Source organism: Lithobates pipiens, unplaced genomic scaffold (assembly GCF_037356315.1).
Source record: "Lithobates pipiens isolate NorthernLeopardFrog02 unplaced genomic scaffold, aLitPip1_a1.2 Scaffold_8, whole genome shotgun sequence".
NCBI classification, from domain to species: Eukaryota; Metazoa; Chordata; class Amphibia; order Anura; family Ranidae; genus Lithobates; species Lithobates pipiens.
The window spans coordinates 609,866,585-609,890,042 of NW_027507903.1; the positions used below are offsets into that span (position 1 = coordinate 609,866,585).

At 43.4% G+C, this 23,458-nt stretch overlaps 6 non-coding genes across 6 annotated transcripts; 1 reads left to right on the forward strand and 5 right to left on the reverse strand.

Annotated features, from left to right (window-relative positions):
* Positions 1 to 7,314: 7,314 nt before the first annotated feature.
* Positions 7,315 to 7,388, forward strand: TRNAT-AGU (transfer RNA threonine (anticodon AGU)). Its single transcript has one exon. It is a non-coding gene; the product is annotated as a tRNA-Thr (tRNA).
* Positions 7,389 to 9,594: 2,206 nt separating this feature from the next.
* On the reverse strand, positions 9,595 to 9,676 carry TRNAL-AAG (transfer RNA leucine (anticodon AAG)). The gene has a single exon. It is a non-coding gene; the product is annotated as a tRNA-Leu (tRNA).
* Positions 9,677 to 12,445: 2,769 nt separating this feature from the next.
* TRNAL-UAG (transfer RNA leucine (anticodon UAG)) lies at positions 12,446 to 12,527 on the reverse strand. Its single transcript has one exon. It is a non-coding gene; the product is annotated as a tRNA-Leu (tRNA).
* A 371-nt stretch (positions 12,528 to 12,898) lies between these two features.
* Positions 12,899 to 12,980, reverse strand: TRNAL-UAG (transfer RNA leucine (anticodon UAG)). The gene has a single exon. It is a non-coding gene; the product is annotated as a tRNA-Leu (tRNA).
* A 3,176-nt stretch (positions 12,981 to 16,156) lies between these two features.
* On the reverse strand, positions 16,157 to 16,238 carry TRNAL-UAG (transfer RNA leucine (anticodon UAG)). The gene has a single exon. It is a non-coding gene; the product is annotated as a tRNA-Leu (tRNA).
* A 2,460-nt stretch (positions 16,239 to 18,698) lies between these two features.
* Positions 18,699 to 18,780, reverse strand: TRNAL-AAG (transfer RNA leucine (anticodon AAG)). The gene has a single exon. It is a non-coding gene; the product is annotated as a tRNA-Leu (tRNA).
* Positions 18,781 to 23,458: the final 4,678 nt, after the last annotated feature.

Consider the following 23,458-nt stretch of genomic DNA (forward strand, 5'->3'; position numbering starts at 1 on the left):
TACTTTGCCAATACTCTGCCAATACCCTGCCATACCCAGCCAATATTACAGTGGAGGAGATTGTGGATATTACAGTGGGGACTATATGGTGGAGGAATTTCACAGGTTTTTGCAAATTCAATTATTTGCTGATCCGAAAAATTATCCGATCCATGACTGATCTGAGGAACGATCCGATCCATGAGTTTTTTGATCCGTTGCACCCCTAGCCACCAGTGAATCAGGTAATATGTTTATTGCAAACATCGTAGAAAAAAGTATATTAAATATTTTTGACCAAAAGGTTTGAACAATGGGACAGGTCCACCAAATATGAATATGGGTACCAGGGTCAGAACAGCCTCGAAAGCATTGGGAGGGATACTGGTAAATAAATGTGGATATTCTTGCAGGAACTAGATACCACCTAGTGTCAGGTTGGAGATTTAACTCATTCTCTCATTTAGATGTGTAGGATGGGGCAGTGGCGGCCCGTCCATAGGGGGCGCCCGGGCGCCGCCCCCCCTCCAGGCAGTCACAAAAAAAAAAAAAAAAAAAAAATTGAAAAAAATAATATTTTTTTTTTTGGGAAATGGCCCTTTAAAAAAAAAAAAAAAATGAAAAAAAGTCCTTAAGTGCACTGTGTACGAGCTGTTCAGCTTTACCTCCTGTAGCTGTGGTTTCAATAGAAGCCTTTTTAGTAGTTGCCAAATATTCTCCGCATCGTGCTTGCATTCTGTGTATCATCTGATGACTTCTGTCCCTTTAGTATGTAGTAGTAAATCTTTATCGATATGTAATATTGAAGATTTGCTCACTGCCTTTGATTTTTTTGTGAGCTTTAAGCCAATTTCTCCTGCCTTTAAACCTAAAGAACAATTTGTATGCCAGTTCAAAATGTTAAGCCTTTTAATGTAGTCTATACCAGTGGAGGCTCTTGTGAAACACACAGCCCATATGAAGCCTCCCCCCACCCACCCATCCCTCTGTCCCTGATTCATCCCAACCACCAGCTCTCTGTCCCTGATCCCTGATCCATCCCACCCACCATCCCTCTGTCCCTGATTCATCCCACCCACCAGCTCTCTGTCCCTGATCCCTGATCCATCCCACCCACCCACCATCCCTCTGTCCCTGATTCATCCCACCCACCAGCTCTCTGTCCCTGATCCATCCCACCGTCCTTCTGTCCCTGATCCATCCCACCGTCCTTCTTCTCTCCCTGATCCATCCCACCCACCATCTCTCTGTCCCTGATCCATCCCACCGTCCTTCTGTCCCTGATCCATCCCACCTACCATCTCTCTGTCCCTGGTCCATCCCACCCACCATCTCTCTGTCCCTGATCCATCCCACCGTCCTTCTGTCCCTGATCCATCACACCTACCATCTCTCTGTCCCTGGTCCATCCCACCCACCATCTCTCTGTCCCTGATCCACCCCTCTGTCCCTGATCCATCCCTCTGTCCCTGATCCCATCCCACCCACCACTGATCCAACTCCCCACCCCACCTCCATCCTTCTGTCTCTGATCATCACCATCCCTCTGATCCCACCACTAAAGGAAAACATGTAAGATATTGCATTATTGCAGTCACTAAATGTGATGACTGTATTTGTTTTATTTTATTAGGCTTTCTTGTACTTCATTGTCTGCGGTGACCTCTGCCTATTGCTGTTTCCCGAGCACCTTTTTTGTGTTTCCTGTTTTTTTTTCTCTGGTGAACGAGGAGTGTGGCTGGGCTGTCAGACATATTGATGTGTCATTAGAACCTGGTGTATAATGTAGAGCCTGGTATATGATGTACAGAGCCCTGTCTATAATGTAGAGCCTGGTATATAATGTACAGAGCCCTGTCTATAATGTAGAGCCTGGTATATGATGTACAGAGCCCTGTCTATAATGTAGAGCCTGGTATATGAAGTATAGGGCCCTGTGTATAATGTAGAGCCTTGTATATGATGTACTACAGGGGACGGAGTTGGTGGATTCTATAATGGGTGGGGCTTATGAGAAGTGGGATGGGTCAAAAGGGTGGGCGTGGTCTAGCGCCCCCCCATCTTAAAACTTCACCAGCCGCCACTGGGATGGGGGATCTGAGATGAGTCTTCGTCTATGGGGGTCTGTTGTACAAGATCTTTCAAAGATTTTAAAATTAGGAGATGTCAAATTTGAGGGAGAATATTGTGACAGGAAATTCTTAATTTGTAAATATCTAAAAGTTTTTCTCCCATGGGTTTTTCTTTGATAGATGCCTGGTGGTTGGATTCGACTGGCATGAGGCTGGATAAGACTGGCAACACAATATTCACTATATATCTTTTACATACCTTTAAGCCTTCCAGCCATTAGTGATTGATTCTATTCATTTCATTTCACCATCATTCAGGTATTTTTTTTTTTTTGGGAGTTCCCATGATAATATTATTCTAATTGATTTTTTTTTTATATTACTCCAATTCTTATCATTTATTGATTTTGTTACAACTATATATTGTCCCTCTTTGCAGGCCCCCTGGGGTATGCATTACTTAGCGGCCATCATCATTTCAACTGCTCTACTTAAGCCCCTACTGGCTCGACCTGTAGATTCATGATCTTATAAACAAAGTTCTTGGAATCCATATATATGTGGTGAGATATACTTTTTCTGTGTGCTCAGTCTCTGCACCCTCAGTTTATATGCCATTGATGTCCTTGGAATTAAATTAAATCTTTGACTATTTGTATGTAGAAATTCATATGTATTTAGATTTATAATCTCCCTTTGTATTTTGTTGATTTAGCATTTATTGTAAGCTGCATCACCTATCTCCTGAGGAAGCTCGATGGAGTGAAACATGTAGAGAGAATAGCAGCGTTGTTTTATTTGTAGGATTGGTAACATTCCATGTATCTATGCTTTGTATCAAGCTTATGTTCACTGTGATGTATTGAAATTTTTTATTGATGCCTTTTTCTTGTTTTTATTTTTTGTGAATAAAAAAAAAACAACAACCTTTTATATATGAATGTTTTGATTGACTCGATCTGGTACCGTCTAAAGTCCCAGGGTTGGTTACCCTCCAGCCCTTTTTGGTTCTTACCCCTTTTTCTCTTTAATATAAACATATTTGGGATGTGGTACCTTTATTTTTAATCTCTCCATCTTTGTTTTGTCGCAACATGGGCAGAGAGTGTACAGTATGAATGAAAAGCTTTAGTTCTTTTGGGAGGGGAATGAAGACCTTGGACATTATGGGTGATCACATTCAATGACATCATTGACTAGCATGTGAGAAAATATAAGATCTTAAAGTGGGGTACCCCCTAAAAAAAAAAAAAAAAAAAATTAAAAAGTCAGCAGCTACAAATACTGCAGCTGCTGGCTTTTAATAATCGGACACTTACCTGCCCCAGGGTCCAGCGATGCGGGGGAACGAAGCCCCCCCCCCCCCTCGCTCCGCTCGCGGCGCCGTCATGCATACTGTGGGCACCCGGCTGTGGCTTCACAGCCGGGCACCCACTGCGCATGCGCGAGCGGCGCAGGGCGCCGTGATACGCCGTACAGTCACCTGGGACACATGACAGGTCCCAGGTGAATGTGCGGCGCGAGGGGAAGTGATATCACCAGCCCGGGCAATGAAGAAGGCAGATTACGAGGGACCCCCTAGCAACCGGTATTTAGAGGTGAGTAAAAAAATTTTTTTTGCCAATTATTTTTTTTTGATTTTTTTTACGAATTTTAAGTAGTTTTAATTTTTTGGTGGCAACACCACTTTAAGTTATTTACCTAGGAATGAGTTAGAATTTCTAGGGGGAGGGGGAGAAGGTAAATAGGGAGTCTAAACTTGAGGGAAGAGATATATGTAGATTTGTAATATAAATATTATCAGGTGCTAAGGCAGAAAAAGAGAAGTTTTATTTGAATAGATAGGAATATTGCTCCTAAGTAGAGCTAGTATCCAGAAAGTGATGAAAAGTCACCAATCCAGGGATACAGTGTGTCCAAAGAGTATCCGATCAATAAGATCGGCTATTCAAGGACTAAGTGGGAGGTGCAGTGAACTGTCTCGGGACAAAGACAGACTCTTTTAAAAAGTACTTAGTAATTATAAAATTAACGATTCACTATTTAAAAAGGAAAAACAAAAAACAAAATAATAAATAAAACCTTATCAATTAGATATATTTGTAAACCGGTATTTGAACAAATGGGGTACAGAAAATGTGATAAAATATGTTATCAAGATAGATAAAATAAAGAAATAAATGGAGTATATCCACTTCAGCCCCGGACCATTTTGCTGGTCAAAGACCAGACCACTTTTTGCGATTTGGCACTGCGTCGCTTTAACTGACAATTGCGGTCATGCGACGTGGCTCCCAAACAAAATTGGCGTCCTTTTTTTCCCACAAATAGAGCTCTCTTTTGGTGGTATTTGATCACCCCTGTGGTTTTTATTTTTTGCGCTATAAACAAAAACAGAGCAACAATTTTGAAAAAAAAAATAAATAAATAAAAAAAAACGCATTTTTTATTTTTTGTTATAATAAATATCCCCCAAAAATATATATATATAAAAAAAAAAATTCCTTCAGTTTAGGCCGATACGTATTCTACATTTTTTTTTTACCAAAAATATTGCAATAAGCGATTATTGATTGGTTTGCGCAAAAGTTATAGCGTTTACAAAATAGGGGATAGTTTTATGGCATTTTTATTACTATTTTTTTTTTTTACTAGTAATGGCGGCGATCAGCGATTTTTATTGTGACTGCGACATTATGGCGGACACATCGGACATTTTTGACACATTTTTTGGTACCATTGTCATTTATACAGCAATTACTGCTATATAAATGCAGTGATTCCTGTGTAAATGACACTGGCAGTGAAGGGGTTAACCAGTGAGTGGCAGTGTAGGGAATTAAGTGTTCCTAGGGGTGTGTTACTAACTGTGAGGGGTTGGGCTTTCATTTAGTGAACACTGATCTCTGCTCCAATCCCATGGAGCAGAGATCAGCGTCACTAGTTGCTAGGCAGAACGGGGAAATGCTGTTTACAAACGGCATTTTTCAGTTCAGCCACCCCGTGAGACGATCGCGGGTATGCCCACGGCAATCGAGTCTGCAGGACCCGCAACCGGACTCACAGGGGTCCCGACCAGCACGCGAGCGCGCCACGCTTGTGATGGCAGGGCAGTATTAAAGATTGGACGTACCTGTACGCCAATATGCCTGCCTGTGCCATTCTGCAGACGTACTTCGGCGTGCGCCGGTCGGGAACCGGATATAGAATAAAATAAAAGTAAAATGACCTGCAAATACACTAAAGAAATATAGGAGATATGAGGGGATAGTATTTAAAGGAAGGTATTGATCCCCATTTTTATGAGGGAAGACATAAATCAGTGTATGTGCAGGTGGCTGTTAACATTGCTGAAAAAAAATAAAAAGAAATACCTCACAAAAGGATTTTAATTTCTTTAGATATGATGAGTTCGGAAAATAAAGTAAAGCTCATGACACCTCAAGAAACACCAAATCTGTTATGTGTGGAAAGGAATAGCAATTTTAAGAGCTTATTTATGTATCCTAAAATGAAAGAACAATTGGGGAATAGAGAATATATTCCCACTTAAGGCCCCTTTCACACATGCGGACAGTATGTCCGTATTTCATCCATCCGTTTGCGGATGAAATACGGACATACATGCATCCCTATGGGATAGCGGGTGAACATCCGCAGACACCCGCTATTGTCCACCTCCGCTACTGTCCAATTCTGCAGATGGAGGAAAATCCTATTTTTCTATCCGTCTGCAGAGCGGATCGGATGAACACTGACAGACGGTCCGTGCTAATCCGATCCCCATAGAGGAGAGCGGAGAGCTGACAGGGCGTCGTTGCACAGTGTGCGGAGACTGCCAGCTCAGCGGGGACAACGGAGCGATCCCCGCTGAGCAAGTGGATCATCACGGGGCCGGTCATTACTGATCCATCCCGTGTGAAAGGGGCCTAAGTATTACATATATTTTGTCATTCTAAATGTTATGTCAATAAGTATAAATTTAACTTATAGGGTCACCAAGAAGAAAAATGCAGTCCATTTGATCTTCAGGATCTGGTTGTGTTGATGCTATGCGACTCCTTTTGTGGATGCTTGGATGGGCTTGTTGGTCAGTTTCGTCTTTTCGATTTGTAGGAGAATTTGACAATGCTCAACGTTTGGAACCTTCAGTTGAGTTATCCGGAGTTGACAGGTGAAGATCTCGAATCACCGTTGAGAGGTCATCCGCGTTTTACAGGTATAAGAGGTACCTTTATGAGCGAACCGGATGGCAAATGGGAAACTCCAACGATATGGAATGTGATGATGTTGGAGAATTTGTAGATGGAGTTTCATCTCTCTTCTTTTAATGAGAGTTTGCTGCGAGAGGTCTTGAAATATTTGATAGCGATATCCTTGGAAAGATAAAATGTCTTTACTTCGAGCAGCTTCCATTATTTGTAGTTTGGTACGAAAATAATGTAATTTCAAGACAATATCTCTTGGGGGGGGGGGGGGAGAATAATCTTTTTTGGTGGCCAGGGTTCTATGAATTCTGTCCATCTCCAGCCTTTCAATAGGGATAGATGGGGCAAGTTCCCGGAAGAGAGCTGTAATTGTAGAATGGAGATCTATTATTGTTTCAGGTATTCCATGAATTCTCAGGTTAGATCTCCTAGCCCCGTTTTCAAGATCTTCAATGCGGGCAGTAAGGGATGACTTTTCCTCTCTGAGTGTTTCTAGCTCCTCATTATGGGTATTAGCAATGTCATTTATTTCATCCATTCTGTGTTCTAATATAGTTGTGCGGTGTCCCACTTCACGGATTTCCCGGGTCAGTTATAGTATCTGAGGTGATTTGAAGTGCTTTTTGGAGAACCCGTTCAAATGGACTAATAAGGGTCATCAGGAATCAGGTTTTAGATACTGTAAGGAAGGAGTATCATTCCTTGTCTGTTCCTGTGTGTGAGGTAAATTAGAGCGGGATGATGATGATGCCGTCATTTTAGCTGCAGCTTTCATTTGCGCTTCTTGACTCTTTGTGGGCTTAAGTTTAGTTTTTCTCACAGCATACATCATATCAATTTGTACCCAATAGTATAAGGAACCGAGATATTACCGTGAAATTGATATTCGTTCGTGAATCGCTGATACGAGGCCGTAATGTCCCGGAGCTCCACGTAGCCATGTCTGCTCAGAGAGCCTCGTGCAGGCCACTCCTTATGCAATATTTCATACTTACCTGATGAACAATAATCAAAATAAAGGAAAAAAGCCAGTATGTGAAATAGTATACATAGGTGGCGCTGTGGCTTAGTTGGTTAAAGCGCCTGTCTAGTAAACAGGAGATCCTGAGTTCGAATCTCAGCAGTGCCTTTATATTTCTCCAGTACAAAACCGGACACCCAGCACCAGAAAAGACCCCGATACAGAACACCACTGAATATGGCAATAAATCCAGGTAGAGAGCTTTTTATTCAAGCGATTCACTGGACAGATATTTCTTTCATTTCCTTGGTCTAAAAACTTTGCAATAAATAAAAAAAATAAATAAAAAAAGTATACATTTGCTGGCTAATTTCATAGATATAAATTTCAATCTTCTGCGTTAACCATTTCTGTACCACCCCACGCACATATACTGGGGCAGGGCAGCCCTCCTGCGCGAAATCATGTACACGTAAGCGATTTTGTGCACAGGGTCTGGGGCCGGTAGAGCTGCACAATTAATTGTTAAAAATCGTGATCTCGATTCAACCCCCGACGATCTCTATTGCAGAGTTTGCCGATTCTTTCATACCACAAGTGGAGAGACTTATCTGCTCACTCAGCTGTCAAAAAGAAAACAAATGGTGCAGTCTGCCAAGTTTTTTAAAATGAAACATTGTAACTAAACTTACTTCTTAGATCAAAGCGAAACTTCTGTGTGTAAAGAAAAAAAAAAAAATCCAGGCAGTCTGCCAAGTTATTAACCACTTAAGCCCCAGATCAATTTGCAGTCAAAGGACCAGGCCCCTTTTTGCGATTCGGCACTGTGACGCTTTAACTGACAATTACGCGGTCGTGCGACGTGACTCCCAAACAAAATTGCCGTCCTTTTTTTCCCCCCCACAAATAGAGCTCTCTTTTGGTGGTATTTGATCACCTCTGCGGTTTTATTTTTTGTGCTATAAACAAAAATAGAGCGACAATTTTGAAAAAAATTCAATATTTTTTACTTTTTGCTATAATAAATATTCCCAAAAAAAAAACCATATAATTTTTTTTTCCACAGTTTAGGCCGATATAATATGTATTCTTCTACATAAATTTTTGGTAAAAAAAATAACAATTAGCGATTGATTGGTTTGTGCAAAAGTTATAGCGTTTACAAAATAGGTACTGCACCAGGGGAGAGAAAGCACAATATTACGGATCGGTATAGTCATAGGACTTCGGTACCCAAGGAAAACAAATATAAAATAACTGGCAGCGGTGGGATTTGAACCCACGCCTCCGAAGAAGCCGAAGCCTTAATCCAGCGCCTTAGACCGCTCGGCCACGCTACCTCCTTGGCAACTTGTAGTAGGATGCCTGCATAGGTTAGCAAGCTCAAAGCAAAGCTCGCCTGTATCTGGGCACCACAAACTGAAAATGCTATTTAATTCATTTTTAAATATTTAAAGCAAACCCACTCATCTTTTATTTTGTTGAGAAATCACTTTGAAAACACTCCCGACCCTCCTAGTATTTTTGGTGTGGCCGTTTTGAGTAAGGGCAGAAAATTCATGCATTTACTTCTTGGAATCCATCTGCCCTTAACCACTTCCAACATCTCTGCACAAAGAGGCCCTGTCATGCCCTATTCCTAGGGATGTTTACATTCCTTGTAATAGGAATAAAAAAAAAAAAAAGTGATAAAAAAAATAACTTAAATGTCCCACCTGCTGGCTGCAGATGGGAAATATATATTTAAAAAAAGTTGTTTTTTGCAAAATTGCATTGTAACCGGATGAACAACGAACATTTTTAGTCTTGACCATGAGATGATAGAGATAGAGAGGGATATAGAGATAGAGAGGGATATAGAGGGATATAGAGATGGAGAGGGATATAGAGATGGAGAGGGATATAGAGATGGAGAGGGATATAGAGATGGAGAGGGATATAGAGATGGAGAGGGATATAGAGATGGAGAGGGATATAGAGATGGAGAGGGATATAGAGATGGAGATCTCCATTTTTTTTTATTTTTTTTTTAAATAAACACACTTTCCCTGCATCTTTGTCTTTTTTTTTTTATACTAGAAAGTAAAAAACTATTTTTTTCCCCCAAAATGTTTTGGTATTTTTACCGCTACATAGCAAAAAAATAAATAAAAACCCAATAGTTATTAAATATCAAGAATAAAAAGCTCAATCTACCTAAAATAAAAAATATTTTGGATACAGCGTTACATGACAAAGTAATTGTCAGTCAAACCTTTACGACACTGAAAAATTGGCAAGGAACAGGTATACAAGACGAGTCCTGAAGTTGTTAAACAGAATTATACCACACTGTGTGTGTCCGCTATAGTAGTCCATGAAAAAGAAAAGATCTTGGCAGCGGTGGGATTTGAACCCACGCCTCCGAAGAGACTGGAGCCTTAATCCAGCGCCTTAGACCGCTCGGCCACGCTACCTCCATGGCTGGTCCTCATGGCACCCCAACAGGTCATGTTTTCTGGATTTCCCGGATTTTCAGATGAAAATGGCTGTGGTAATTACTAAGACAGTGAAACTGATCAAATCACCTGTGCAAAATAATGGAAAAACCTGAAAACCCGTTGAGGGGCCTTGAGGACTGGAGTTGAGAAACTCCACTTTAACTACCTCGCTGACTGTCGCAGTTAAAGGGTGGCTGGATTGCGTATACTGTAATGATAGATGGATTTTTTTTTTTCCTGAAAAAAGGCTGCGTCGCCTTTATCTTTTCTACTTCCTCCTCTGTGAGATAGGGTTCTTGGTGAACTCAGTGACACAGAAGATCTAAGTACTGTAAGGCCTGTGTCGGGGATAGGTTAGACTTCTCCCTGTTTATCAACCACCCCAGCCTTTCCAGAAAGGAAATTGCCACCTGCAGATCTTGTAATTGGAGCGCGGAGGGTGCAAAAAATAAAAGGTTTAGTCAGGTTGAAAAAATAAATAAATAAATAATAAAAAAAAAAAAAAAACCCTCAAAATTTTTTTAAATTCTTCGTGGATCAGGACGTGTAAATAAGCATCCCTCAGATCGAGGGAGGCCATGAAGCAATCTGGGGGAAGAATTGACTTCACTGTAAAGATTGTTTCCATCCGAAATTTCTTGTAGGTAAACCTTATATATAGTGGCTTCAAGTTCAGTGTTCGGCGGAATTTTCACGAGCTTCCTTACTATGAAAACATGAGAGTAGAAACCGTGGTTTATTTCTCCCTGTGGCACTGGTACAAGAACCCGCTGGTCTATCAAGTCGCCAATTTGTGACAACAAGGCGGTCTTCTTCTGAGGATCCCTGGGAGGCGTGGTTACAAAACGTGCTTGCGGGTGGAGTGCCCTTGAATTGGATTCAATAGACTTCCCTGATTATCCTCAATATAAATGAATTTGGGGTAGTCTTTTCCCACTGTGGGAGGAACTGCCCCAATCTCCCTCCCAACGGAACCAAGTCACTGGGATTTGGTGGCTTAGGAGAGGAAAACAGGACACCTTTCTGCTTCCCCCTTCCCCACTATTGACCCTTTAGGGGTCTGCCCCTGTGATGGCCCTTGTCTATGGGGACACAAAAAACAAAAAACACGTTTCCCTGAGGCTGCCTTAATTTTAATAGGAAGAGCCTTTTTCTAGTCGGCAAAATGGTCTAGAACTTTTTCTATATCTTGCCCAAATAAGAGGTCTCCTTCAAAATGGGATGCCACACAGCCTAACTTTTGAGGCCGGGTCCCCTGACCAGGATTTTAACCATAAAGCCCTACTAAGGCAGCGGTCTTTGCCGATAGCTTGAACGACTCTGCAGACGCGTCTGCCATATAACCAGCCACCTTGTGCTGCATGGGCAAAGAATCAAGAATTTCCTTCCTGGAAACGGCCTTGTAACTGGTCCAGCCAGACCTCCAAATTATGAGCTACTATTGTTGTAGACATTGCTGATTTTAAATTGGTCAGGGCTACTTCCCATGACCTTTTCAGCATTACCTCCATCCTCTCGTCCATGGGTTCCCTAAGGACACCCAAGTCCTCAAAGGTGAGGCCCATTGATTTGAAGCACTGGGAAAAAGCTGCGTCCACTTTGGGCACTTTGTTCCAAATACAGGCGGAATCCTCACTGAAGGGGAATCTCCTCTTCAGGTTTTTAGGATAAAATGGTTTTCTCTGGTTCCACCCACTCCTTTTTGATAGAGTCCGCCAGTGCGCTGTGTACCAGAAATGCCCTGTTTTGGTCTTTTTTTCAGGGTCTGATACATCTGGTCATGTAAGGACAAAGAGGCATGCTCTGTGATATCTAGGGTCTCATAGATCCCCCCCAATAAGATATCCACCTCCTCTAACAATACCCTGTATCTGGGGGAACTTGTCCCTTGCCTTGGAATATCTTTGGATGATGCGGTCTCACTTCGCTCATACAAAAGGACTTTATAGCCCTCATTTCTTTCTTAATGCCAGAAATCAATTCCCCTTGCCTCCTTGTAATCCAATTAATCAATACAGGGTTTACAAAGGGGCTCGCTATACCCTTCTTTAAAATTTGTTTGTACACGACGGACACCTTCTCCTGAACCTCTACGGTTCTTAAAGACGGCCATGGATCCGGCGTCCATGCTCGCCACGAAACCTGGAACCAGAAGTGGTGTGCCAGAAGTCCCGGCCCTCCTCCTGCTTTCCACAGGCCGAAACTCGAGGCCTATGCTCGTCCCCCCGCTGGACTCACACTGGGATACCATAGTATACGGCCAGCAGACCGCCGTGAGCCCTGTGCAGGGGAATGGCAGCCCTCCCCGGACTATCCTGGAGGAGGACGCCGGTATCAGCTCTCCACAGCCCGACGGGGGGACTTAGATACCTGCCATTCCTGTTCACAGGTTCTTGCAGACCTCCTTCCCCCCTTCCTTAGGCAGCCCTACCTAGGCTCAGGGGAAGGAGAGCTCCCACCCAGCCTCCTCCTCTGGTGGAGGAAACACAATATACTGGGGGAAGAGGGACGGAAGCCACCCTGTATGGATTTCAATTTTGTGTTTCCCGGCTCCGGAGATGGAGCCCATCTTTCTAGTGCTTTCCTGGACAGACAACTAGAGAAAAAAAAATAAAAATTACCTGGTCGGGCGAGAAAAAGTGCTTAAATGGGACTTTCCAGAGATAAAGTAAAGTAGAGGAGTAGGACTGGCCTTCACAAAACTTTAAGCTTCAAAAGAAGCCACTGGCTCAAAGGAAAACAACCTGGCAGCGGTGGGATTCGAACCCACGCCTCCAGAGAGACTGGAGCCTAAATCCAGCGCCTTAGACCGCTCGGCCACGCTACCATATGACTCTCCAGCCAAGCTACCTCCTTCCAGCTTTGGGGGAAGGCGGCTCTGCACACCGCACCCCTAAAGCACCTTGCTCCCCATGTTGATGGGGACAAAAGGCCTCTTCTTGACAACCCTGGCCGGTGGTTGTCGGAAACAGGGGGCCCCACTCCTATGGGAATGGGTATAGGGTACATCGTAGCCCTACCCATTCATCAAAAAAAAGCAGTGAAAGGTCCTTTATTTAAAAAAAAAAAAAAAAAATAGCTCTACCTTCTCCCCGAGCTGTCTTCTTCCTCGCAGCCGGTTACCCCCTAAAAACAAAAAACAGTGCGCTCTTGTTCCAATGCTGTAGCTCTTTTGAAGCTCATAAAAGTAAAATAACCTGGCAGCGGTGGGATTCGAACCCACGCCTCCAGAGAGACTGGAGCCTAAATCCAGCGCCTTAGACCGCTCGGCCACGCTACCATATGACTGTATAGCAAAAGCTACCACTTGAGCGGTTCTGTACCTGGTGAATGCCATTTTATATGAAAATATATTTTTCTGCAATATTACACATGTACTTAATAAATTATGAATAAAACACTTCGATTTGAGCATTATAAAAAAAATAAAAGTCTGCATTCCTGATTCGATATACCTTCCCTGCATTGTTATTTATGTGCAATACCAGGAAAAAAAAAAAATTAAAGATTTTCAGTGTTTTTAGTAACAATTAAAAACCCAGTGGTTATAAATGCCACCAAGCCTTCAAAAATAAATTCATTGGGGTACAGTGTTGTATGATGGAGTTATTGTCAGTCAAACTTTTACAGCACTGAAAAATGACCTGGGAAAGAAGATGTATAATGGTCGGCTTCACACCTCCAGCTTGTAGAAGAGCAGTGTGAGCAGCAAGTGCTGACAAAGCATTTGCAGAGCTTTCAGCGAGCTTTGTTGAACCTGTAAAGTAGAACTATAGGCAACACTTTATTTTTTCCCCATATTAAATCATGTAAGGGAGTGATGATTGTAAGCTCTAACGAGCAAGGCCCTCTGATCTCTCCTGTATTAATTTGTATTGTAAGTGTACTGTCTGCCCTCATATTGTAAAGCGCTGTGCAAACTGTTGGCGCTATATAAATCCTGAATAATAATAATAATAATAATAATAATAATAATAATAATAATATAACTCCTGTCAGATTTTGTTCCGCCCCCATCTGTGTCACATTTCCGACATTTCCTTTCACTTCCTGTCCCAAAGCTAAACAGGAAGTGAGAGGAAATCCCTGTAAATTAAGGTAATCAGTTTCACTTTTCTAGGGACACCACCAAAAGTTGGGATTCTGTTTACTTTGACTTTTAATGGTAATGGTAAACAGGACAAATCAAAACCAAAAAAGAAAGAAAAAAAAAAAAAAAAAACCCAACCAACAAACACCTGACAGACAGGGTGGATAAAAATCAATTATATAAAAAAAAAAAAAAAAAAAAAAAAAAAAAAAAAAAATGTAAAAAAGCTGTCAGTGTCCATACAAATCAGAATTGACCTGGGTGGCAAGTGGTTAAAGTGGCAATCAGCACTCCCATTAGGATCTGTGTTCAGCATTTACAAACTGGAGCTGAATGATACGTAAAGCGGACCTCCACCCTGAAGTGGAAGTTCCGCTCATCTGATCCCTCCCCCCCCCTCCGGTGCCACAATCGGCACCTTTCAGGGGGGAGGGGGGTGCAGATACCTGGATAATCCAGGTATCTGCACCCACTTCCGGGACAAGCTAGCAGCAGCTAGCCACAGATGCCCCGCCCCCCCTGTTGTGTTCTGGGAAACACACAGTTCCCAGGACACAGCAGGGACCAGTAGAGACGCGCAGCCCGACTCGCGCATACGCAGTAGGGAACCGGGCAGTGAAGCCGCAACGCTTCACTTCCCGATTCCCTGACAGAGGATGGCGGCGGGGGCAGCAGAGAGACTAGCGATTGCTCGTCATCTGCCACCAACATCGCTGGACCCTGGGACAGGTAAGTGTCAATGTATTAAAAGTCAGCAGCTGCAATATTTCTAGCTGCTGGCTTTTAATATTTTTTTTTTTAAAGGTGCAGCTCCTCTTTAAAGTGATTGTAAAAGTCTTGTTTTTATTTCCTATGAAAATAACAAACATGTTATACTTCCCTCCTCTGTTGCAGTGCATTTGTAGCAAGCAGCCTGGATTCTCCTCTTCTTGGGTCCCCCTTTTTTGATCCTGGCCCCTCCCCTCCCTCACAGCAAGCAGCTTGCAAAGGGGGGCATCCGAGCCAAGGCAACGCTCCCTGTATCTATTCAGACATGGAGCCCTGACCTGGCCATGCCCCTCTCTTCTGATTGGCTAGCTGACCGATTGACAGAAGCGGCAGCCAACTGCGGTGCTACTGTGTCTCAGCAAATCAAGGGAGGAGAATCTCAGATGGCTGAGACACTCATGCACATCTGGTAAGTATTGGGGGGGGGGGGGTTTGCTGCACACAGAGGGCTTTTGATAGCTTAATGCATAAAATGCACTTCTGACTTAACAAGCAATTAAAAGTGTTTCTAAACCCAGGACCCTGCATTCACTATATCTGGTCTCCCACGGTACACACAAAACATGGAAACGCAATTACCGGTATTTTAGTAAATATAAACTGCTAAATACCTTTTCTCATCAGCAGTATATAGCAGTCTTGTGACTTCTATCAGTGTCTGGTTAAAGCTTGTAGGAGTTTTCTTTCTCCTCTGACTGTCCTATAAAGCTGCGAGACCTCCGACCCTCTGTATGGACAGTGCCGATTGGCCCTGTGCTGATCACATGTCAAGAAAAAAAAAAAATTCAAGCAATACAGGCCAAACTGAGCATGTGCAGCCTGACTCCATAGACTGTTATCAGGAAATCATCAGGGGACAGTGTAAGGAGAGGAGGATCAGAGAAGACAGGATCAAACAGCCTTTTTACACAATGCAGAGGTTTAACCCCTTAGGTTCCACAGCGAGTATAACAAGCATATACAGATTGATTTTACTGTTGTGGGTTTACTAAAACGTTAAGCTTCAACAAAGCTTGCTGAAAGCTCTGTAAATGCTTTGTCAAAGCCTGATCTTTTACAAGTTTTACAGGGCGTGTCTCTGGATGTCCTCCTGTGCTCGAGCGGACTGTGCACCCCCTGCAGGGTGCAAGCTGCACGCTCTGATCAGCGAGTCTATGAGACTCGGCTGATCACAGATCGGAGAAAGGGGTCGACCCCTTCTCCTTACCACGTGATCCGCTGTCAGCCAATGACAGCTGATCATGCGATGTAAACAAAGCCAGTAATTAGCCATTTTTCCTCCTCACTGGAGAAAAAAAATGAAATAAAAAAAAAAAAAAAAAAAATCACCGGCAGCTGTGAGAGGGACAATCATAAACGTACATGCCAGTGCCCACCAGCGCCACCTACCAGTGCCCACAGTACCACCCACAGTGTCACCTATAAATGAATCTGTGCGTCATTACCAGTGCTGCCTATCAATACCACCTACCAGTGCCCATTAGTGCCCCCTTCTTCCTCGCAGCTGGTTACCCGTTAAAAACAAAAAAAGCCCTCTCTTGTCCTGATGCTGTGACTTCAGTGGCTCTATTGAAGCTCATAACTAAAATAAAACATCCTGGCAGCGGTGGGATTCGAACCCACGCCTCCAGAGAGACTGGAGCCTAAATCCAGCGCCTTAGACCGCTCGGCCACGCTACCATTTAGCTGTGCATCTGGGATGCCGCCCAAGTGGCTCGGTACCTTGTGAATGCCATTTTATATGATAAATATATCTGCGGTTTTTATTTTTTGCGCTAAAGACAAAAAAAGAATTAAAAAAACAAAAAGAACAAATTATTTTGCTATAATAAATATCCCAAAAAAAAAAAAAAAAAAAAAAAACACACATACACAGTTTAGGTGAATATGTATTCTACTTTTTTTTTTTTTTTTTCAAAAAAAAAAAAATAAAATATATATATAATTTGCAATAAAGCATACATTGATTGGTTTGCGCAAAAGTTATAGCGTATACAAAATGGGGATAGATTTATGGCATTTTAGTAAACATTTTTTTTTTACTAGTAATGGCAGCGATCAGTGAGATTTTTTTCCCCCCCATACTTAACCGGAGCCCCAGCCCCATCACCGCTTACTGTTGGGACCCTTGTCTGGGGTGTAAATCCACTGCACAGGAGGTAAGTATAATACGTTATTTAAAACAAAAAATAAATAAAAAAAAAAAAAAAAAAACACACACACAAGACTTTAGTAGAGCTTCACGATTAACCGTTAAAGAATTGAGATTGCGATTCAACCCCCCCCCCCCCCCCCCCATGATCTTAAAGCAGCATTTCCTTGATTCGGTGCAGAGAGTGCTCTGCTCACTGCCAACAGCTGTCAAAAAAAAAATTATTAAATAAAAAAAACACACACACACACACACACAGGCAGGTAAAGAAACAGAAGCATTGTAACATTTAGTTCTTTTAGATCAAAAAGGGATGAACTTCGATTTCTAAATGAGGTCAGTTTAACCACTTAAAGCAAAGTTCCACCCATTTAAGTCAGCAGCTACAAAAAGTGTAGCTGCTGACTTTTAATAATCAGACACTCACTTGTCCCATGGTCCAGCGATGTGGGCGAATGAAGCCCCGCTCCTCCACCCTGCGCCCCGCGGCGCCAGTGGGTGCCCAGAAACTTCACAGGCACACGCGCATTGCGCATGTGCGAGCCATGAAGATTGCGGGGGGGGGGGGGGGGTGAAAGTGAACTTCCTTCCAGCGCAACAGTGCCAGGGGAGGAAATGGGAGCCTGTCAAAACTGGGCCCTCCTCCCCAAAAAAATTACATGTCAAATGGGGTTTTGGAACATTTTCACTCATCACACATAGCTGGGAGTGGGAGGGTGGATGAAGCAGGGTGTGTGCTAATGAGGTCAGCTGGTAAACTACTTCCTGTGTCATGACCTACAGTCTGTAAGGACGTAACACAGAAGCAATAGATATGTTTTGTATCATGGATGGAGGACAGCAAGGTAAGTGTCTGTAGATTTTATGGAAAGCTTTGATTTTTTTTTCTAAATTCCAGCTCCCCTATGCACCAATATAGCAATCATGTACTTTTTTTTTTTGCAAAAATAAGTACATGCTTGCTATATTGGTGCATAGGGGAGCTGGAATTTACAAAAAAATAAAAAAAGGTGAGCAGAAGATGAACTTATCATTTAAGGACCAGGTCTTTTTTTTTTTTTTTTTTTTTTTTACACTTGGTGTTTACAAGTTAAAATCTAATTTTCTAGGAAAAAAAAAAAAACAGAACCCCCCAAACACAATTTTTTTCAGACACCCTAGAGAATAAAATGGCGGTCATTGCAATACTTTATGTCACACCGTATTTGCGCAGCAGTCTTACAAAACACACTTTTTGAGGGAAAAATACACTTCTGAATAAAAATAAAAAAAATTTACACACCACACACACACCAGTAAAGTTAGCCTCATTTTTTTATACTGTGAAAGATAAAAGGTTACACCGAGTAAATTGATACCCAACATGTCACGCTTCAAAATTGCACCCGCTCATGGAATGGCGACAAACTTTGACACTTAAAAATCTCCATTGGCGAAGTTTAAAAAGGTCTAGGGCTAGAATTATTGCTCTCGCGCCAACGATCGTGTCGATACCTCACATGTGTGGTCTGAACACCGTTAACATATGCGTGCGCAACTTACGTATGCGGTCGCTTCTGCGCACGAGCACGGTGGGACGGGGTGCTTGACTTTTTTTGCCGCCCCCCCCATTCAACTTCATGCCTCTGAGGGGAGAAAATTGGATTGCCACTACAGACTGCTCCGGTAAACTGCGAAGATGACCGGGACACGGGGGCGGGCTTGCACCAGGAGGGGGGGGGTGGGCACCTGTCCCAACGCCGATAAGTGATCTTGCAGCAAATACGCTGCAGAGACCACTTTTATCTGAAAGCAGACCGCCCACCGGTTTTAAAAATACCGGGGATTATGGCAGCTATCTGCTGCCATAACAACAGTATTTAACGTCAAACATTGGCGTAGAGTGATGGCGGGCAGTCCAGAAGTGGTTACGTTTTGGAAAATAAAAGTCGTACACAAACCACAAAAGTCACTGTTCTGCCCCCAAAAAAAAAAAAAAAAAACATACTTGGCAGCGGTGGGATTTGAACCCACGCCTCCGAAGAGACTGGAGCCTTAATCCAGCGCCTTAGACCGCTCGGCCACGCTACCTCCTTGAGAGCAATATGCAAACCAAAAAAAAGAGAGGTTTTTGCACTGTAAAATGGAACTTCACCCATAAAAAAAAATAATGGTTCTTTAGTACGGAACACACATTCCACATTAATAATTATACTACCAGCATTAGTGTGTGCTTTAAATCGCCTCCAATATTGCTCCCGTTTCTTCCTGCTGGAGGCCGCCATTTTGCTGAAGCCCAGAGCCCCTGAAAAGCAGTAAATCCTAAAATCCGAGTAAAACCCAATCGATTTTACGGACTCAAAAACTGTTAAAGCTCCTCTAGCAGCATGAAGGAGCAGGTGATCAGGTAATTAAACCTCATCTATATCCCCCTAGACCCATATGAGCAATTAACTCTTGCAGTGCAGGCACGGCACAACAGGAAGGGATCATTTTTGGGGTTCCCGGAGCTGGGATTTAGGTTGTGCCGCAGCGATGCTTTTCTTTTTTTGTCTAGGCGAGAAAAACATTGCATTGCAAGGGCCTCACCATTAAGGATGAGCTCAGGCGTGTTCGCATGGTCCACGTGCAGAGCCCGCCAGGAAGTCGGCACAGCTCTGCGCTAATCACAGGCAGTGAGACTGTAATGGAAATTTGTAAGTTTTGTATATAATTGTATTCTATTTTATATTTATTGCACTCTGCCCTCACTGTGCACACAGCAATAATAATGTTTTCAGTACACGTTTTGCATTCTTTCCAGTCCTGATTAGAATTAGTCTGCCTATGTTACGCCCCTTGTTACCATAAACCTACAGTTGTAATATTAATGTGATACCTACGTAATCATGTGTATAAAAACCTTCAAATGCATCATAATAAAGCAGATCAGTTATTTGGAAAGACGCCGAGTGTATCTTTTGTGTCTGTTCCCTACTGCAGTAGTTATTATTAATTTGGAACCACTAATCAATATGAGGATAGGAGTTGCCTATCTATAACATATCTATGTCAGTATGTCAGATAGTGCATGCCTGCCACCAGATAACACGCGTGCGCAGATGTGCCAAAGATCTCCGCCCGGCCTTAAGAGAGGTTCCGGATCACAAGCGGTCTGTGCATACGCGGAGAAATGCAGCGCATGCGCAGGTGTGCTACAGGTCTCCGACAGATTATTCAGATCTTCCACTTAAAAAATAAAAAATAAAAATCAAATAACAGTACAATGGAGGACAGAAAGCAAAAAACTGCGGATATATTTTTTAGATCCTCAGCCAGCTCTCTCCTCTCTGTATATAGAATATAATACTCACCCAGCACTCTAATATAACAAATGTAATATAAATCTATATGTAAATAACATATAACAAATGTAATGTTATATAATGTAAATACCCCTCCAACACTCTCCTCTCTGTAAATATCATCTAATTATAATAAATGTAATATAATATAACTCTCCCTCCAGCATTCTCCTCTCTGTAAATACCATAAAATATAATATAATATAACTCTCCCACCAGCACTCACCCAGCTCTCTTTCCTTCTCACTGTTGACAATGTAACGTCTTTTTTTCCTCTTTAAAACCCGCCTGTAGGGCCGCCGCGTGACGTCATTTTTGTGCGCCGGACGCCGCTAACAGCTTCACCATAGCAACCCTTGCCGCTGTAGTGTCACAGTTTGATGCCTATCACAGGATGGTGCGGAAGTGACGTTGTTGCGTACTGCGCATGCGCGATGCGCTCCAAACGCTCGCGCCGTGCGTTCCAACATAGTTTCGGCAATACAGTTCAGCGAAACCATCACATAATGTTACGGAAGTGATGTTACACACAACACAAACACGGGCCACGTTGTTGCGTACTGCGCATGCGCGATGCGTTCCAAACACTTGCGCCGTGCGTTCCAACATAGTTTCGGCAATACAGTTCAGCGAAACCATCACATAATGTTACGGAAGTGAAGTTACACACAACACAAACACTGGGCCGTTCGTTACAACACTAATACTTCCCTTGTTACCTAGTAGGTTTTGCATTGCTGGGACTTGTAGTGCCTATCCTGAGCTACATGCTTCAATGTTCAGTGTCCTCATCCCTATCCCCCTGCTTCAATGTTCAGTGTCCTCATCCCTATCCGCGAGCTTCAATGTTCAGTGTCCTCATCCTTATCCCCGAGCTTCAATGTTCAGTGTCCTCATCCCTATCCCCCTGCTTCAATGTTCAGTGTCCTCATCCCTATCCGCGAGCTTCAATGTTCAGTGTCCTCATCCTTATCCCCCTGCTTCGATGAGGACACTGAACATCGAAGCATGGGGATAAGGATGAGGACACTGAACATTGAAGCTTGCGGATAGGGATGAGGACACTGAACATTTAAAGCTTGCGGATAGGGATGAGGACACTGAACATTGAAGCACAGGGATAAGGATGAGGACACTGAACATTGAAGCTTGCGGATCGGGATGAGGACACTGAACATTGAAGCATGGGGATAGGGATGAGGACACTGAACATTGAAGCACAGGGATAAGGATGAGGACACTGAACATTGAAGCTCGCGGATAGGGATGAGGACACTGAACATTGAAGCATGGGGATAGGGATGAGGACACTGAACATTGAAGCACAGGGATAAGGATGAGGACACTGAACATTGAAGCTCGCGGATAGGGATGAGGACACTGAACATTGAAGCACGGGGATAAGGATGGACACTGAACATTGAAGCTCGGGGATAAGGATGAGGACACTGAACATTGAAGCACGGGGATAAGGATGGACACTGAACATTGAAGCATGGGGATAGGGATGAGGACACTGAACATTGAAGCATGTAGCTCAGGATAGGCACTACAAGTCCCAGCAATGCAAAACCTACTAGGTAACAAGGGAAGTATTAGTGTTGTAACGAACGGCCCAGTGTTTGTGTTGTGTGTAACTTCACTTCCGTAACATTATGTGATGGTTTCGCTGAACTGTATTGCCGAAACTATGTTGGAACGCACGGCGCAAGTGTTTGGAACGCATCGCGCATGCGCAGTACGCAACAACGTGGCCCGTGTTTGTGTTGTGTGTAACATCACTTCCGTAACATTATGTGATGGTTTCGCTGAACTGTATTGCCGAAACTATGTTGGAACGCACGGCGCGAGCGTTTGGAGCGCATCGCGCATGCGCAGTACGCAACAACGTCACTTCCGCACCATCCTGTGATAGGTGTAGTGTCACAGTTTGATGCCTATCACAGGATGGTGCGGAAGTGACGTTGTTGCGTACTGCGCATGCGCGATGCGCTCCAAACGCTCGCGCCGTGCGTTCCAACATAGTTTCGGCAATACAGTTCAGCGAAACCATCACATAATGTTACGGAAGTGATGTTACACACAACACAAACACGGGCCACGTTGTTGCGTACTGCGCATGCGCGATGCGTTCCAAACACTTGCGCCGTGCGTTCCAACATAGTTTCGGCAATACAGTTCAGCGAAACCATCACATAATGTTACGGAAGTGAAGTTACACACAACACAAACACTGGGCCGTTCGTTACAACACTAATACTTCCCTTGTTACCTAGTAGGTTTTGCATTGCTGGGACTTGTAGTGCCTATCCTGAGCTACATGCTTCAATGTTCAGTGTCCTCATCCCTATCCCCATGCTTCAATGTTCAGTGTCCATCCTTATCCCCGTGCTTCAATGTTCAGTGTCCTCATCCTTATCCCCGAGCTTCAATGTTCAGTGTCCATCCTTATCCCCGTGCTTCAATGTTCAGTGTCCTCATCCCTATCCGCGAGCTTCAATGTTCAGTGTCCTCATCCTTATCCCTGTGCTTCAATGTTCAGTGTCCTCATCCCTATCCCCATGCTTCAATGTTCAGTGTCCTCATCCCTATCCGCGAGCTTCAATGTTCAGTGTCCTCATCCTTATCCCTGTGCTTCAATGTTCAGTGTCCTCATCCCTATCCCCATGCTTCAATGTTCAGTGTCCTCATCCCGATCCGCAAGCTTCAATGTTCAGTGTCCTCATCCTTATCCCTGTGCTTCAATGTTCAGTGTCCTCATCCCTATCCGCAAGCTTTAAATGTTCAGTGTCCTCATCCCTATCCGCAAGCTTCAATGTTCAGTGTCCTCATCCTTATCCCCATGCTTCGATGTTCAGTGTCCTCATCGAAGCAGGGGGATAAGGATGAGGACACTGAACATTGAAGCTCGCGGATAGGGATGAGGACACTGAACATTGAAGCAGGGGGATAGGGATGAGGACACTGAACATTGAAGCTCGGGGATAAGGATGAGGACACTGAACATTGAAGCTCGCGGATAGGGATGAGGACACTGAACATTGAAGCAGGGGGATAGGGATGAGGACACTGAACATTGAAGCATGTAGCTCAGGATAGGCACTACAAGTCCCAGCAATGCAAAACCTACTAGGTAACAAGGGAAGTATTAGTGTTGTAACGAACGGCCCAGTGTTTGTGTTGTGTGTAACTTCACTTCCGTAACATTATGTGATGGTTTCGCTGAACTGTATTGCCGAAACTATGTTGGAACGCACGGCGCAAGTGTTTGGAACGCATCGCGCATGCGCAGTACGCAACAACGTGGCCCGTGTTTGTGTTGTGTGTAACATCACTTCCGTAACATTATGTGATGGTTTCGCTGAACTGTATTGCCGAAACTATGTTGGAACGCACGGCGCGAGCGTTTGGAGCGCATCGCGCAT